Here is a 236-nt window from a genome sequence, read left to right as displayed (position 1 = left end):
CAGAAGATATGTCTCCATGGTTACCTGACGCTACTGTAGCTACGACGTCACTTATCAACCGTATTAGACAACCGGATGTACCATGGATACACTATGGTTTAAACGTAATTTGAATCTGGTCTGTAGAAATAACAATGGTCTCAACCTGCAGCAGCAAAGGAGAGACGAGTGGGCAGGGACAGTCTACAAAGTGCAACCCAGAAAAAAGATTGGCCTACAAATAACAACCACATTAA

This window comes from Eleginops maclovinus, chromosome 20, assembly GCF_036324505.1.
Source record: "Eleginops maclovinus isolate JMC-PN-2008 ecotype Puerto Natales chromosome 20, JC_Emac_rtc_rv5, whole genome shotgun sequence".
NCBI classification, from domain to species: Eukaryota; Metazoa; Chordata; class Actinopteri; order Perciformes; family Eleginopidae; genus Eleginops; species Eleginops maclovinus.
This window is presented reverse-complemented; position numbering follows the sequence as displayed.